Below are 16,970 nucleotides of genomic sequence, written 5' to 3'. Positions count from 1 at the left end.
TTCGCGTCCAACCCTGAGTGGAATACCTGTCCCACCCATCCTTTTCTTAGTCTAACCTGATCCGCCAACTTCAGGTGCGTCTCCTGGAGCATAACTGCGTCCGCCTTCAGTCTCTTTAAGTGCGCAAACACCCTTGCCCTCTTAATCGGCCCATTTAAACCTCTCACATTCCACGTGATCAGCCGGGTTGGGGGGCCATTTACCTCCCCCACCTCGTCGACTAGCCATCCCCTTTTTTAAACCATCTCCCCACCCAGGTCTCACGCACCCGTCTGCCCCCCAGACGGCGCCCTCCCGTCCCGACCACCTCGTCTCGTATCAGCTCCCCCTTAATCTCAGCAGCAGCAACCCAGTTAATCCCCCCCCCCTCTCCCCCAGATCCCCCTCTAGCTTGATTACTCCCCCCATATTGCTTCCGGAAGTCAGCTAACTCTGGCTGACCTCGGCTTCCCCCGTTCATCCTTTGACCTCCCTGCGTGTGAGGCTCCCTTCCTTCCTGCGCCCTTTTTCCCGCCATAGTTTCCATAGCGCGGGAAAATACCCACGCCTTCCTCTCGGCCCCGCCCCTAATGGCGCAGTTCCCTCATTCCCCTGCCCTGTCCCCTTTTCCACCGGCGCCCACATTTCTTCATGTCCCTCACATCGGGGGGAGAACAATTCCCCGCCAACATTATTATACATTAGCCCTCCCCTCTCCCCACTTTACATTTCTGTGCCACCACCTCGCTACCCCTCTCCGGGCAATTTCTCAAGTCTAGTCCAATTTCTCTTCCTGAATAAATGTCCATGCCTCCTCCGCCGTCTCGAAGTAGTGGTGTTTGCCCTGATGTGTGACCCACAATCTCGCCGGCTGCAGCATCCCAAATTTGACTTTCTTCCTATGGAGCACCGCCTTGGCCCGGTTGAAACTCGCCCTCCTTCTCGCCACCTCCGCACTCCAGTCTTGATACACGCGTATCACCGCGTTCTCCCACTTGCTGCTCCGTGTCTTCTTAGCCCAGCTCAGGACCATCTCTCTGTCCATGTAGCGATGGAACTTCACCACTATTGCTCTTGGTGTTTCCCCTGCCTTTGGTCTTCTCACGAGGACCCGGTACGCTCCCTCCACTTCCAGGGGGCCCGTTGGGGCCTCAGCTCCCATTAGAGTATGGAGCATCGTACTCACATATGCCCCAGCATCAGCTCCCTCTGTTCCTTTGGGGAGACCTAAAATCCGTAGGTTCTTCCTCCTCGAGCTGTTCTCCAGGGCTTCCAGCCTTTCTATACACCTCTTGTGTAGTGCCTCGTGCATCTCCGTTTTTACCACCAGGCCCTGTATCTCGTCTTCGTTCTCGGCTGCCTTTGCCTTCACTCCACAGAGTTCCATCGCCTGGACCTTTTGTGTTTCCTTTAGTCCCTCGATTGCCAGTAACATCGGCGCCAGCACCTCTTTCTTGAGCTCCTCCACACAACGTCGTAGGAACTCCTGCTGTTCCGGGCCCCATACCATCTGGTCTCCCTCGGCCGCCATCTTGCTTCTCCCTTCTCTTCTCTGCCGCTGCTCCAAAGGATCCTCCGCAATCTGGCCACTCCTACTGCTTCTTTCCATCCACACCCGGGGGGTACTCCTTCCTTTGTCACCTCACACTGGGTTTGGCCGCAAAAAATGTCCGTTGGGGCTCCCGATAAGAGCCCAAAAGTCCGTTGAAACGGGAGGTGCCGAAACGTGCGGCTTAGCTGGTCATCGCCGCAACCGGAAGTTCTCGCTCCTCTTTATATTGTTCAGATTGAAAGTTGCTTTCTTGATATGATGCATTTGTATTTATTACATCAGGACAGTAGTTTGGAGCAGGATTAAAGCAAAAAAAACTCCAATCTCAGCCCAGGAAATCCATGGATCCCACCCACAGTGCAGAAGGAAGTTGTTCAGCCCAATGACTCTGCACCATCTGAATGAGCACTCTAACTTAACCCACTTTACCCGTCCTATCCCCCGTGACCCCGCGCATCAACCATGGCCAATCCACCTAACATGCACACCTTTGGACTGTGGGAGGAAACCCATGTAGACACAGGGGAGAGTGTGCAAATTCCATATCGATAGTCACCCGAGGCCAGAATCGAACCCCGGTCCCTGGCACTGTGAGGCAAATGATTTTCATCATATGCAATTTCACAAGGCTGTGAGGCAGCCCTTTACTCTGACTTTACTTTAACTTTCAGCAAATTTGCAATCCAATCAAAAATTTGTCCCGACTGCAGGCCCTAATCTTTCCCATCTGACTTATTTCCCTTTGCTGATTATTTCCCTTTCTGTGCCAACTATATTCTTTTTAAGCCTATCCTCTACTTAAACATCTATTCAATTGCCTTTACTAAAAACTGGTCAAGTAGTTTTTCAGGGATGCAGTCTTTCCGTCATTACCCATGAGTTGATCTTTCTCATGGGCAGCACGGTAGCATTGTGGTTAGCACAATTGCATCACAACTCCAGGGTCCCAGGTTCTATTCCGGCTTGGGTCACTGTCTGTGCGGAGTCTGTACATCCTCCCCGTGTGTGCGTGGGTTTCCTCCGGGTGCTCCGGTTTCCTCCCACAGTCCAAAGATGTGCACGTTAGGTGGATTGGCCATGATAAATTGCCCTTAGTGTCCGAAATTGCCCTTAGTGTTGGATGGGGTTACTGGGTTATGGGGATAGGGTGGAGGTGTGGACCTTGGGTAGGGTGCTCTTTCCAAGAGCCAGTGCAGACTCGATGGGCCGAATGGCCTCCTTCTGCACTGTAAATTCTATGATAATCTGTTTTTACTATTCATTTTGTCATTTATGTGTCTGTACAACATATTATTTGTTTTTATTTCTTTGATGATTTTGTTTTGTCTTTTTTTACCTTTCTTATTTTTCAAGAAAATATCTCCTCAGTTCTGTATATTCCCTTTTATGTCCCTCTGGTTTCGTACCCAACTACTTCTTATATGTTGTTTTCTTTAGTTTTCCTTTTACACTCGTTCGCTTGCTGGTTTTCAGCTTTTTGAAGAATCTTGCCTTCTGTTGATTACCCAATTTAAGTATTCAATTTTTTCCTGTTTCTGTTTTCCAAGATTGTCTTTCCAGCTTGATTGCATTTTCTCTTTTCCAATCTATAACCTATGTTCTCGACATTTGTCTCTCTCGATCCTAATCTTGAACTAAGTTATGACCACTGCAAGCCTTTGTCTCACACCCTTAATGTAGAGAAAAATCACTTCACGGAAATGATAGAAAATGAAGCAGCTTTGCTATTAAAATCCCAGATTTTGCAGTTTGTGATGAAGCTTTTTGCAGTCTTTTGAATGGCAATTCATAGAGATCCTTTCCAGCATAGTGCGCTCTACAGGAGACTTGGACCTGCAAGAGCATGTTTGAATTCTGAAGTCTTACTGTACCAAATTGGATTGAACGCGGCAAAAACAAGTCTGCTTTTTCTTTGTAGCAGAACTCCTTTTTCATTCTCAGGCAGTGGCGTCCTGGGAGGTTTTGCAAGACTGTGTAACTTTAATCTTGTGTGCTTAAGTTTTCTTTTTGTCTTGTGGTATTGTCATTGGACTAGTAATTCTCAGGAGACCCGGATTCGAATCCCACCACGGCAGATGATGAAATTTGAAATCAATAAAAATCTGGTGTTAGAAATCTAATGATGGCCATGAAATTATTGTTGACTTCGTAAAATCCTATCTGGTTCACTAATGTAATTTCGAGAACGAAATCTGGAGCCCTTACCCGGCCTAGCCTATATGTTACTCCAGACACACAGCAATGTGGTTGACTCTTAACTACCGCTCTGAACTGACCAAGCAAGCTACTCAGTTCAAGGGTAATTTTTAATGGACAATAAATGCTGGACTCATCCCATGAATGAATTTTTAAAAATTGAACTTAGCTGGCAAGGGCAACATTTATTGCTCAGCCATGATTTCCCCTTGTGTAGGTGGTATTGAGGCAGCTTTTTGAATACCTTTTTGAGTTGCTTTATACACATTTGGAGGACACCTGAGACAACCACCTGTAGGTTGCTGTACGTCTGGAGTGAGACATCAGACTGTTCCTTCACTGTCGCTGGGTCAAAATCCTGGAACTCCCTCCCAACAGCACTGTGGGAGTACCAGCACCACATGGACTGCAGCAGTTCAAGAAGGGAACTCACCACCTCCTTCCTAAGCAAAATTTAAGGGTAGGCAATAAAAATGCTGGCCTCGCCAGCTACGTCTACATGCAATGAAAGGATTTTTTAATAACACTGGATAAAAATGGAAAATGTCCTTTATGAAAGAACATGAGTGAACCAGATGGATTTTAAAATCAATCTCTCATGGTCACCATTATTATTGTTTCTCATAGGGCAGCACAGTGGCACAGTGGGTTAGCCCTGCTGCCTCACGGCACCGAGGTTTCAGGTTCAATCCCGGCTCTGGGTCACTGTCTGTGTGGAGTTTCCACATTCTCCCTGTGTCCGCGTGGGTTTTGCCCCCATAACCCAAAAAGATGTGCCGACCAGGTGGATTGGCCATGCATTTTAGCGTAAATGCTGCCCCGCCGCTCCAACGCCGAATTCTCCAGCGTCCGAATTCACCCCTTAATTGGACAAAATTAATTGGGTACTCTAAATTTATTTTAAAAAATTATTGTTTCTCACACAATTGGAGGGTGGCCGATTTGTGAAAACTCTCTTTCACAAAAGGCATTTATTAATGTAAGCTCTGAAGAAGACTTATATGAACTTGAAACATTAACTCTGGGTGTGAGTTAGGGCAGCACGGTGGTGCAGTGGTTAGCATTGTTTGGGTACTCTAAATTTGTTTTTTAAATGACATTTGTTTTGCTAACACCATGCCCATTATATTGAAGAACCCATGGAAGTTATTATGTTATGGATAATATTTATCCCTCAATTAACATATATGGAAATAATGCAACTGGAGACATCTGTTGGTAATGAAAAGTCTGATATAACTGCAAGTCTGTCTTCTTCTGGTTAATTTGATTGATATAAGTAGAGACCTCATCAAACCTCCACAATAGAAATGCAAGTGGACTGGGTACTCTAAATTTATAAACAAAAAACTCTGGGTGCGATTTTGTGGGTCCGTTTGTAGTAGGAGCAAATCCTGTAATGGCCACAAAATCGAACGAGAGTTCAAAAACAAGATTTATATCGAGAGTTGTCGGACACCATGGGCTGGGATTCTCCCGCAATTGGCGGGATGGCCCGACGCCAGCACCAAGAGCGGCGTGAACCACTCTGGCGTTGGGCCACCCGGAAGTTGCGGAAACCTCTGCACTTCCGGGGGCTAGGCCGGTGCTGGCGCCATGCCAACCGGTGCCGAACGGCCGCCGTGGGCCAGCACAAGTTGGCGCATGCGCAGAACCGCCGGAGTGTTTCCTGCGCATGCGCAGGGGGTTTCTTCTCTGCGCCGGCCATGGCAGAGCCCTACAGAGGCCGTCGCTGAGGGAAAGAGTGCCCCCACGGCACAGGCCCTCCCGCTGATCGGTGGGCCCCGATCGCCGGCCAGGCCACCACGGGGGCCCCTCCGGGGCCGGATCCCTGCGCGTCGCCCCGAAGACTCCGCTAGCCGCCCTCCAAGCCAGGTCCCGCCGGGATGAACCATGTCCATTTCACGCCGGCGGATCTGGCCAAAGACGGGCAGCTGCTCAGCCCATCAGGGCCCGGAAAATTGCCGGGGGGTCCCGCTGCTAATGGCCCCCGACCAGTGCGGCGTGATCCCCGCCCGAAAACTGGCGTCGGAAAATTCGGCAGCCAGCAGAGTGGCGGGGCAGGATTCATGCCGCCCCTCCCCCGGCTATTCTCCGACTCGCCGGGTGGTCGGAGAATCCCGCCCCATGTGTTGCCGAAGACTCCTTCTGTGCAAAGAGACGATGCGGCAACTCTGCTATGTCCTGGCACCCTCTCCCTGTGAAGGTCACGGCAGCCCTGAACCACTTCACCACCTACTCATTCCAAAGCTCGTCCGCTCATTCTGAGGGATATCACAATCATCAACTCACAAATGCATCCGAGTGGTTACAGATGCGCTGGAAACTTTGTCATCCAACTTCATCCAATTTGACCTCAAACAGATCCACCAAGATTATCATAGAATTTACAGTGCAGAAGGAGGCCATTCGGCCCATTGAGTCTGCACCGGCTCTTGGAAAGAGCACCCCCACCCAAGGTCCACACCTCCACCCCATCCCCATAACCCAGTAACCCCACCCAACCCTAAGGGCAATTTTGGACACTAAGGGCAATTTATCATGGCCAATCCACCTAACCTGCACACCTTTGGACTGTGGGAGGAAACCGGAGCACCCGGAGGAAACCCACGCACACACAGGGAGAACGTGCAGACTCTGCACAGACAGCGACCCAAGCCGGAATCGAACCTGGGATCCTGGAGCTGTGAAGCAATTGTGCTATCCACAATGCTACCGTGCTGCCGGAGCTGCACTATTCGCTGCAATCACCGGAATGCCTCAGGTCCAGGGGAGCCATAGATGGTTCACAGGTGACCTTGCGAGCACCATGGCATCAAGGAGTGAGAGCCCTTCATCAATCATAAGGGGTTCCATCCCTGGAATGTCCAACTATGGTGCAACCACGAGATGAACATTATGCATGTGTGTGCACACTTCACTGGAACGTTCATACTGGGGCATTCGCAGATCCTCAGAGTCTCCAAGGACCACCCCAGGATGCCGGGATGAATCATTGAGGTTGACAATTCCAGTATGGACACCAAAGACCAAATTAGAGTCCCATTGTAATGAGGCTCACGGTACCACCCACTCAGTGATTGAATGGTGTATAGGGGTTGTGAAGATGAGTTTCCGGTCCAGCTGTGCTCTTCGGTATAACCCACTGAGGGTGCCCTGCATTGGCCTCGACCGGTCCAGCTGTGCTCTTCAGTATAACCCCCTGAGTGTGCCCTGCACTGGCCTCGACCGGTCCAGCTGTGCTCTTCAGTATAACCCCCTGAGTGTGCCCTGCATTGGCCTCGACCGGCCCAGCTGTGCTCTTCGGTATAACCCCCTGAGGGTGCCCTGCATTGGCCTCGACCGGTCCAGTTGTGCTCTTCGGTATGAACTCCTGAGGGTGCCCTGCATTGGCCTCGACCGGTCCAGCTGTGCTCTTCGGGATAACCCCCTGAGGGTGCTCTGCATTGGCCTCGACCGGTCCAGCTGTGCTCTTCAGTATAACCCTCTGAGGGTGCCCTGCATTGGCCTCGACCGGTCCAGCTGTGCTCTTCAGTATAACCCCGAGTGTGCCCTGCACTGGTCTCGACCGGTCCAGCTGTGCTCTTCGGTATAACCCCCTGAGGGTGCCCTGCATTGGCCCTGACCCGTCCAGCTGTGCTCTTTGGTATAACCCCCTGAGGGTGCCCTGCATTGGCCTCGACCGGTCCAGCTGTGCTCTTCGGTATAACCCCCTGAGGGTGCCCTGCATTGGCCCTGACCCGTCCAGCTGTGCTCTTTGGTATAACCCCCTGAGGGTGCCCTTCATTGGCCTTGACCGGTCCAGCTGTGCTCTTCGGTATAACCCCCTGAGGGTGCCCTGCATTGGCCTCGACCGGCCCAGCTGTGCTCTTCGGGATAACCCCCTGAGGGTGCCCTGCATTGGCCCTGACCCGTCCAGCTGTCCTCTTCGGTATAACCCACTGAGGGTGCCCTGCATTGATCGACCGGTCCAGCTGTGCTCTTCGGTATAACCCCCTGACGGTGCCCTGCATTGGCCTCGACCGGTCCAGCTGTGCTCTTCGGTATAACCCCCAGAGGGTGCCCTGCATTGGCGTCATCTGTTGTGCCCTTCACTACCTGGTGCGGCAGTGGGTTGACATGCTGGAGGTGGAGGAGGAGGAACACGTTGTTTCCTCTGATGAGAAGGAGGACCAGGAGGGAGTGGAGGAAGAGCCTGAGGAGGACCTGAAGGATGGAGGACAAGCGATGGCCGGGGTGCACGAGGCCAGGAAGACCAGCGATGTCCTCACAGCCTCCACATTAACTCACTAGGAGGCCTGGTGTCTGGCAGCTCCTCATCGCCTGATCCCCAAAGCCTTCCCACTCTTTAAACACCCCCACACCCTATCCACAAACTTTCGCACACACCCCAACTCCACCCCTCATCTCCCCTCCCCTCTGAAATTCTTATATTTTTTATTTTTAAAATTCTTTTATAAATTTAGAGTATCCAATTCATTTTTTCCAATTAAGGGGCAATTTTAGTGTGACCAATCCACCTACCCTGCACATCGTTTGGGTTGTGGGGGCGAGACCCACGCAAACACCACGCGGACAGTGAACCAGAGCCGGGATCGAACCTGGAACCTCGGCGCCGCGTGGCAACCGTGCTAACCACTGCGCCACCGTGCTGCCCTCTGAAATTCTTATTGACATATCATCAGGGTGATGGGCCTGGATTGGCACTGTGAGTGAGTCAAAGCAGAAGGGTGATGACGACTCGATGTGAGGAAAGCTGTGATGCTCCTCAGAAGCTGCTTCTGTCTGACCCACCGGCTCATGCCTGAGTGAGGGTGCAGGCCTCATTCCTTTGTCCCACAGCTCCAAGGGGGGAGATGGCAATGGTAAGGGTGCACTGAGTGATGAGGCGGTCTGAGCTGGATGTTTGTCACTGAGGGTCTGATTGGGGTACCACACAGTTTCACAGGGGTATAACTATTGTGATTGCTGGAGGGTCTGCAGGAGTTTCCCAGTTTAGATGGGGAGATGAACCATTCTTGTTGGAGGGGACCAAGGCGGAGGTGTTATGGCTTTGAGGTTCAATATCATTTAATACAGTGATTTGTGGCAGTGCAACATTATCGTCGCCCTCACTAACCGCGTCTAACTTCACCCATGCCCACTCTGTGCACCGACAACTGATTTATCCTCCGTGGCTTATCACTACGTCCAGGCATTATCCCAGGATACACATCAGATATGAAGGCAGCTTGCTGCCTTCTGTTCCCTGTGGCCTTCCACTCCGTGGCCCGAGATGCCCTTGGCGGGTGTCCTCTGAAGGGCCTGAACCTGGAGGGACCTGGCCAACCTTCGGGTTTCATTAGTGCTGCCGCATCACCCTGTTCTGCCCACTACCCTGGGATCTGTCAGTAGCAGGAAGAGGGGATTGCGAAGGGCTGGGCACTGCCAAAGTCTTCTTGGAGAATGGGCACCTGTGCTTCCTTCTCCGTCAGGGTGCTCATGAGCCCCTGGGCTACTCATGGGACTGAGGGGCAGATGGAGTCAGCTCCAGAAGCCTCTGCATCACCTGGTACTGCCAATGTTGGAGGCCTGCCATTGTCTGTACCATGGCGTTGAAGCCCACAACGATGGCGTACTGTGTCTGTGCCAAGCTCTGGAACTTCTCAGCAATGGCACTCTGTGACTGGGCCATGCCCGCGAGGCCGTTGGCCATGGTCCTAAGACACTGCTGTATGTCTTGAGTTCCACCACACATGGCTCTGAGGTCCTGCCCAGGCTCTCCACTCCAGATGATATCCTTGCTGTGTTGGCCTGGGTCCAATGCAATGCTGGCAACATCTGTAACTGAAGACTTTGGGACTCCTCAACAGTTTCAGGAATGTTGCTGCCAACCCCTCCTGGGTTTCCCGCTTCCACCTTTGCATCTCCAGCAGCTCTGGGAGGAACGTGCAGAGGCACAGCATCTGGTTGGGGGACATCAGTTTTCCGATTGCCCAATCCATGGGACATTCCTGCCTCACCTGATGTGCATCAGCAGCTGTGTGATGCTCCCCAGATAGTGACCCAGAAGCCTGCCTTCTATGTCCAGCCACTGAGGTGTGTGGCTCTGCGATGGTGGATGGTGTGGGTGATAGCTGGGACGCCTCTTTGGTGTCCTCCTTGATTATCCCCTCCAGGATGCTGTCGAGTGCTGCAGGGGCAGGGACTGTGCCTTTGGATGGTCCAGTCTTATCCGATGGTGATCCTGCAAGACAAGGAACATGCTTTCAATGAATGGGAAAGACAAAAGTATGTGCAGTTAACAACTTACTTGAGACAGATCATCTGGATGGAGGCTCAGTGGATCCTTAGTTCTAAGGTGCAGGACAACTTCGCTGACAGTAAAGACTCACTCCTCACCCTCCCCTACAAGTAACCCCCCCCCCCCTCCGCCCTTTGTACATAGGGGGTAAGGATTCTGAGCTTGGGAATCCCCCCCCATCCTGTCTACTTCCTCTCCCTTTTACTAAAGGGGAACCTTCTCCTGCGGGGTCACAAAGAGGACATTGTGAGCCGGACGCCAAGCAAGTCGGGTCAATAACAACTAGCACCACGCCGAGACTCTAGGGGTGGTGATGTGGAGATCTGGGGGCATCTGGAGGAAGATGCTGGGATGTCGAATATTGGGTGGCTGCGAGGTGGATTGATGGTGATATGCCGGGGGTGACTGACGGGAGCGATGCCAGGGAGAGACACTTGGTCGCTCATCCGTATAGAGCATAGGAGGTCCTCCATCTGCTTCCGGCATTGGAGCCCATCCTCCTGGTCATGTTGCCGGCATTTACTGCAGCTTCCACCGCCTCCCAGGCTGGGATGGTAACGTTACAGTGTGTCTCCTGCAGGTAGATGGTGGACCGCTTTAGATCACCCTCCAAAAATCACGGGGCTGCTCTCCTTGTGGCCATCCTGAGGAGTGTGTGCTGAGAAACCGTTTAGGGACGGATCCCCGTAGATAGCAGTACGCAGCTGTACCCCGGGACGGGCGAATCACACGTGTTTCAGGTGGGGGAGCATTCACTTCACTCAGTGGGAAAATCGCAATCGGAATTGCACCGTCAGTACTGGCGCGAAGCGCACTGATGGGATTTCCCATTGAATCCACCCCACGTCACAGGGAATACCCCACCTCCTGTTCCCTTTCCACCGCTGCTGCTAGTCCTGCTGAGGTTTGCTCGCATTCTCTGTTTTATTCATGTTAGATTTGGCAAGGTAAGGAAATGAAGGACACAGAGCCAAGGCGTAAGGACGGAGTTAAATTCCAGATTAGTCATGATCTCATGGAGCGGCTTGAGGGGCTGAATGGCCTATTCCTGTCCCTGTGTGTATGAAGAGACATATATTTATATATCTGGTTCCATGTTTCAAACATATCTCAGGATGGTTCTTGAGCCTGTCAGATTTATGGTCCATTAATCTGTGCTGGGCTGACTGATTACATGGTGTAAAAAAATACTTTATGGTCTGAATTTAAAATGGTCACAAAGCCTCTAACTGAGCACAATAACCCAAGGGTACAGACACCAGTCTTGAGAACAATTCACAGTCTGAAAATGTCTGACTATATTGCTGCTGGGGTCAGTCTGATCATTCTTATCTTCTGCAATCATGCACCTTGTGACAATGGACAAAGACAGACATCCTGACAAGAAAATACCCTCTCCCTTCCTCCCTCACACAGAGTTTGGAAAGCAATATCTTTGATCAAATATGTGATGGGTTGCAAAAGGCCTCGGTTTTAAAACTGACCTCCTAATTAAGGTGCAAAGACTCATTCTGCAGAGATTTACACTGTCAAATCTGACAGCAGAGTGTAACTGCTGGATTCAGGATCCTGAAAGGTGTGTTTGGCGTCAGGGGGTGGGAGATGCTGAGAGTCACACTTTCCCCCTTGCTTCTTACCGACCCCCCTCCCTTCTCCCTGCAGCCCCCACGTTGTGAGCCCACCCCTCCCACAACCTCACATCACCATATTACTCACCCTGTGATCTGGCTCACTCCTTGATCCAGGGACTTCCGGCAGATACCACAGCCTCCTCAGTGGTGATGCTGAGCGCAAGAGCTGCCGGCCTTTGATCTCTCGAGATGGAACTTCAACCCTGATTGTCATTAAAAACCCTTCTGCTTTACTCCAGTCCTTCGGAGAAGGAAATCTGCCATCCTTACCCGGTCTGGCCGACATGTGACACCCGGCAAACAGTAAGGTGGTTGCCTCTTCGCTGCCCTCTGAAATGGCCGAGCGGGCCACTGAGTTCAACGGCAATTTGGGTTGGGCAACAAATACTGGCTTTGCCAGCGACACCCGCATCTCATGAAAGAATAAATCAAACATTTTGGTTCCATCATGCAGCAAATATCCCAGGGCCATCTGCAAACACTAGAGACGCTCAGAATACACCTCCCCCAAATCCACACCTCATTTAAGTTGAAGCCAAATACCCAACTGCAACCTGATACACGTCACTCACCTTCATGCTGCGTCCTCTGGGTGGTTAACAAAAACAGATACAATATACGGTTTCTACCTTACAACAGGATCGAGACTTGCTATGGGGAAAAAGTAAGGGAGTGGGACTAAATAATCAAGAGCTGTCACAGGCATGATGGGCTGAATGTCCTCCTTTTGTGCAGTATGATTCCACAACAACACTTGGAAAAGAACTTAATTGGCTATAAAGCCCTTTTGGGTGTTCTTCATTTATGAAAGGTGTTCAATAGATCCACGTCTTTCCAACTACATAAAGAAGCATATATTAGTATTAACTTACATCAGTTTATAGATTTTATGGGACAACTTAAAATTCATGGAACTTGATTCCCTGGCCATTAAGACAAATTCCTGGGTGAATGTAATAAAATTACAAATGTCTTGTTCAGCCACCATGAACCAGTACTTCTGATAATACATTGCATGTGACCTGACATAATACCCCTATTGTTGAAAAGCAGCATATTCTCCAGAGCCACTTTGACTCCTGGTGGGAGCAGACAGTGGGGATGTATCGAGAGCCAGCCCCAGCAGATTCTCAGAGATAAATAAGAACAGATAGTTCAATTGTGCTTATGAAAGGATTACAAAGAGTGAATTGCTCTGATACTGTGTGGGATAACCAGGCTGTTCCACAGAACTAGACCCCAATTTCTTTACGTATGTCTGACATGACATAGAAGATAAATGAGAAATGTTCATTCTGATCTTTGTGCCCTCCTCTGACACAACTCTATCCAGTTTGTGGCTCTATTTTTTAACCACTGCTTTATTCTGTTTGAATTTCGTGGAGCTTTGGGAAGGGCTCTCTGTGTACTGCCAGGGTAAATGTACAACCTTTAAAATTATGGAATTCTAGAATCGCACAACACAGAATGAGGCCATTCGGTCCTTTAACATTTCCTCATGATCCCTCTGCTTCTTTTGCCAATCTCCGTAAATCTGTATAGAATATTCAGTCATTGGAAACCGTCCCTCTTTATTTATTCCATCAAAACCCGCTATGACTTAAAATGTGCAAAAAATATATACTTTGGTTAAGACTGAGATTAGTAAAGGTTTTGTGAGGGTGGTACGGTGATGCAGTGGTTAGCACTGCTGGCTCATGGCGCCGAGGTCCCTGGTTCGATCCCGGCCCTGGGACACTGTCGGTGTGGAGTTTGCACATTCTCCCCGTATCTGCGTGGGTCTCACCCCCACAACCCAAAGATGTGCACGGGAAGTGGATTGTCCATGCTAAATTGCCCCTTCAATGAAAAAAAAAATAATTGGGTACTTTACTTATTTAGAACAAAAAAGTTAATGTTTTGTGGCTTTGATTTTAACTTCACAGGCTTGTTGGAGAATGGTGCAGACTAATGGGCATAATGGTGGGTGGGTGCAATCTGTGCAATTCTACCCCAAAATGTTGAACTTAATTTGTGGTGGATTTTTCAGGGAATTCCCCACCGCTATTCAATGACACTCAGTCACTTTTTTGGGTCCTTGGGAGTTTCTCACTGGTTTAGCCCACACTTAGAGGGCGGGATCCTCCGGCGACCGAGGTCAATGGACTTTTCCATTGTCTGCGTCTTGCCTGTGGCGATCTTGCAGCGGGCGGCTGGAAGAATCCAGCCCAGAATATGTTTTAGCACTGGGTTGCTGAACTCAAAGATTGGGCCACCATTTTGAAAGGGTGCCCCGATCTCCAAGTCAGCTTGTGGGTCCCCCACACTCCCCATCAATGTTATCCCCCCAAACACATGGACACTGCCCCACAACCCCCAAGTGAGTACACCCCATTATGGGGTCTTTGGGGCCCCCTTCAGGCTCCCCAAACCCCTAACAGTACTCCCTCCCTTCCATAAGTCCCACCCATCACCCCCAACCTCCCGGAGGCCCCTACTTATCTGCCCAGCACTCCCCCACCCTCTTTTCATGGGCATGGCCCCCTCGGCCCCTGACCCTTGGCATTGCCACCCTGGCACTTGAGCACCCTTGCACCGCCACACTGGTACCCAGGCAGTGCTTCTGCCGACTTGGCAGTGCCACGCAGGCATCTTGGCAGTGCCAAGGTGCCAGCTGAGCAGTGCCAATTTGCCCACATTCCAGGGGGAGGGCCAGGGAACCACCCTGCACTTACCCTGACCACCCAGGCAACTCCAATGGCCTGGCAGACCCCCCTCCCCAGTGCCATTCTGCCTGGTCCACGTTTGTGTGGGCCAGCACTGATTGGTGCCCGGCTGCAGCCCCCCTGGGGTGACCGGATTATTGAGGGGTGCTGGTGGATCCAGGCAGGTAGGTTGTAAGTAGGTTTAAGACATACTTCCACGTGTGTCATTAGGTCCCGCACTTTTTGGCAGAATTCCGACTCCAACTTCTTGCAGCACTTGGGTAAATCCCGCGAGGCTTGGAGGCTTATTGGGAGGTCCTCTGGAGGGCAAGAGAATCACACCCATTAAGTTTAAGGCAGCATAGCCACTCACTCCACATGATCCTGTGTGGTCCTCCTTAAACCCATAAAAAGGTGGTGGTGTAGTGGTAGTAATCCAGAAGCAGCCAGATGCTCTGGGGACCGGGATCAAATCCCGTTCATAGCATCTGGTGGAATTTAAATTAAATTAGTAAAGCTGGTTCACTGATTTGTTTCAGGGAAGGAAATCTTCCATCCTTCCTGGACCCATGGCAATGTGGTTGACTCAGAAGTGGCCGATCAAGCCAATTGGTTTATCTTAGAAACCCTAAACTATAGAAGGAGGCCAGTCAGCCCATCAAGTGTGCACCCACCCTCCGAAAGAGCACCCTACCTAGGTCCACACCCTACCCTATCCCCGTAACCCCTCCAAATCTTTTGGGCACTAAGGGGCAATTTAGCATGGCTAAATCATCTAACCCGCACATCATTGGACTGTGGGAGGAAACCCACGCAGGTATAGGGAGAATGTGCAAACTCCACACAGACAGTCAAGCAAGGCCGAAATTGAACGTGGGTCCCTAGTGCTGTGAGGCAGCAGTGTTAACCATTGTGCCACCGTGCCAATGGCAATTATGGATGTGTAACAAATGCTGGGCGTGCCAGAAATGCCAAATCCCATGAATGTTTTTTTTTTAAATGCAGAGGGAGCTCCAATGATAACAGCATGGTCTAATCTGCATATTTATCCCAAGGCCTCAGCAGCTTCTTCCCAGCCAGGCCAAACCCGTCAGGAGCTGAAATGTGGGTCAGAAGAGGCTCATTCAAGTCAATTAGGGGGCCAGGCCAGCTCAATAATGTATATTTCCTTTTAAATTGTGGGCCCTGGAATGAAATCATGCCCGCTCCCCCACCGCCCCAAGTCTTCCAACCCCTCTCTGCGAGACTTACTGGATAGCTGCGCTGAATTCCTTAAATCCTTGGAATTCCCACTTCCTCCCACCCGATGAGAAGCACTGATTCCTGCTGGGTCCAGCTGGTAGCAGGGTTTGAGTGTGGGGAAGTGTGTCAAAGTCTGGATATGGAAATGAGCCCCTGGAGTCAAAATCTCTCCAGGCCCTGGTGTACACATTTGTCACTCACAACCACACCACCTCCCCCCCCCCCCCCCCCCCCCCAACCCCACCACCACCCCGGCATCCTCCCATGGCCTAAGACCAGGGTCTGGATGCAGATTCCGAGGTTCTGTTTAACACACCTATCCCAAGCGCAGAAGCTAAAACCTCACAAGTCCTAATTAAAGCTCTTTTCATGAAAATAAATGTCTTACTTTACACCCTGAGGTTTAAACTTTTCAAGTTAAATGGGAGACGCTGTTAATCAGGCAGGCTGAAAATAAAGAGCAATAAAGAGCTGATAGTTGTCAGACCAGGCAAGTCGCAAGTGACGATTAAACTCGCTGACAAAGGGGCATTGATGGCTTCAAATAGCGTCATAATTCATTGTGAAAACTCTTCCATCAGCATTTGCGTTTGTTATTATTATTCTCCTCTCTAAAGGATCAACCCAGTTTTCCAGCAGCACTAAGGACTTCTTGCAGTTGTGCAATTCAGAGAAGCCATCCACACTCAGAGAAAAAAAGCCTCGATGACCCATGCCCCCACTGTCTATTCACCAAGTGACTAAGGGCTTGACTGACCCTGGTAGTCAGGACTCAGCAGTTCCCACGCCTCCCATGGGGCTATGGCTGCAGAGCATATGTTGCACTGTCTGCTTTCCTGAGTCTATCTATATTTTTACATCTTTTTTCAACAAGGTTGAGGTTACCGCACATCTCAATTTCAACAAAAAAAGTTATGCTTTGCAGCTGATCATTTAAATCTGTTCCTCACATCCGCGCAGTCAAAACTGTTCACTTACCGGTGAGTCTAAGGACTAGAGAAGCATATAAAAAATAACAGGGAACTAGGGAGTGTGGGGGTGCAGGAGGGAACACAATTTCTTCTGTGTGCAACTCGAGGCCTCAACAGCAACAACAAGTTCCAATTATATAGCACCTATAAAACAGCAAAGCGTTGCAAAGCCCTTCACAGGAGCAATTATCAAACAACATTTTAACATTGCTCTGCATCAAGAATCGTTAGCACAGAATAAAGCTTAAAAAGATGAAATTGTATGACTATTTTAACTTTGTGTGACTGTGTAAAGTGGGTAATAGTGAATCAGCAACCTATGTTGGATTGGCCATGCTAAATTATCTTAGTGTCCAAAAAGGTTAATGTCACAATATACACCAGTATATTATGGTGCAGACACACACATACACACTGATGGACACGCAGTGG

This window comes from Scyliorhinus torazame, chromosome 20 (genome assembly GCF_047496885.1).
Source record: "Scyliorhinus torazame isolate Kashiwa2021f chromosome 20, sScyTor2.1, whole genome shotgun sequence".
NCBI lineage: Eukaryota > Metazoa > Chordata > Chondrichthyes > Carcharhiniformes > Scyliorhinidae > Scyliorhinus > Scyliorhinus torazame.
The sequence above is the reverse complement of the archived record's forward strand: the minus strand, read 5'-3'. Positions refer to the sequence as shown.